The following is a 1,577-nucleotide window of genomic DNA, read 5'->3' as shown; positions in this document are numbered from 1 at the left end:
GTTTGTAATGATACTAAGCATGACAACGCGAGAGTAAAGAAACGAAATCTGTTTATAACGTGCGCCTATACCATGACGCGCGGCCAGCGTTTAAAAGGTACTTTTAAATACTATGACTCGCTGGGCGCAGATATTTAAAATCATTGCCGCAGCGCTTGATAGCAAGAAGCTGCGAAACAGAAGAAAGAACAAGTTATCATTTGTTAGGAAAATTCTAGAGTCTTTATAGTTGGTTGTACTTCTGGTCGCCGATATGTTAAATGTACTTCATTACCTTTGATGTTTGGTTGCCGACTTGTTAAGACGTGTTGTGTAGCACCGCTACAAGTTATATTCCATTTAGTGTGAAAAACCACGTTATCATCAAGAAAGAAAACGCTTTTGTAAACCTAGTGACGATAAAAAATACTTACGCGCACGCCAGGACATTTAATTTTTACAAAATATCACACATACAAAAGCAGCGATTGTTGGACTGCTCCATGTATGAGAAAAACATAAAAATGTAAGTTTTGTATTCATTGTAAATTTGTTAATGTTTATAGTTTAATGCCTTTCTTCTTTGAGAATATATTGATGCTTCACTGTACAGAAAATCTATGCTTATTCTTTTCTTTAAATTAACCACAAATAATGTTTATGTTTAAATGAACTTTGTTACAGGTTCGCTCTTTATCGCGGTGTCTCGATTGTATTTGGGAGACCATTAACGTGTTCAATTTCCGATCTGGCAACTTTTTTTACCAAATTTCACTGTTTTGCATTCATTTCCAATTTTTTTTTATTATTCAAATAGGTCCCTTAGGTAATTTCATTGAAGAGTCTGATTGCGTGAAAGAAATCCGGGTTAAGAGGTTATTTGAGAAACTATTTTCACGCAATCAATCCGTACGTCTCCTAAACACAATCGAGAACCGACGCATCGTCGATCATTCATTAATTTTTCTCTCTTTCCAAGTCGTACCAAGATACGGCCAAGGAGAACTGCCGTGAGTACGCAATCTAGTGTTAAAAGGTTGCATTCTTTATCTTGTCGGCAAACATTGCCATGAATTATCATCATCAATGTTATATTTGGTTATGCTACCATCTGGAGAAAATTGGAAGCCAAAACCAGTGATAAAAAAAAGGACGCATATGCAGAAAATCGCAGCAAGAATCCACAACAGCAATAAATAGCAGCGCGCAAGACAACTAATGTGAGTACGATTTTTCATTACGTTTGAAGCTTTGCGTACCGAGCATTCAGTCGGCTCGTGACATTCGCTCTCTACGCTTTTTTCCTTTTCCTCAAGCAATTTAATTTCCAAATTTCTGTTTCCTTTTTTCTATTAGACCCGCCTCTATCACATCATTTCGCTTACAATAATTAGAAATAGTTAGCAAGAATTTCCATTGTTGTGCATTTTAGTGAATCACAATGGCCGCTATCTGTGCCAGTTTCAGTGCTCTATAAGTGTTTTTCATTTATTTTGTCACTCCCGTTGCCATATTGGCATTTTCGTGTGTCAGAGTTTCAATTGTTTATAAATCGCAAGCAATATCTGAGAAATCAGGACGCGAAATCCTTGGCGCAC

The sequence above is a fragment of the Schistocerca cancellata genome, unplaced genomic scaffold, assembly GCF_023864275.1.
Source record: "Schistocerca cancellata isolate TAMUIC-IGC-003103 unplaced genomic scaffold, iqSchCanc2.1 HiC_scaffold_1100, whole genome shotgun sequence".
Taxonomy (NCBI): domain Eukaryota; kingdom Metazoa; phylum Arthropoda; class Insecta; order Orthoptera; family Acrididae; genus Schistocerca; species Schistocerca cancellata.
This window is presented reverse-complemented; position numbering follows the sequence as displayed.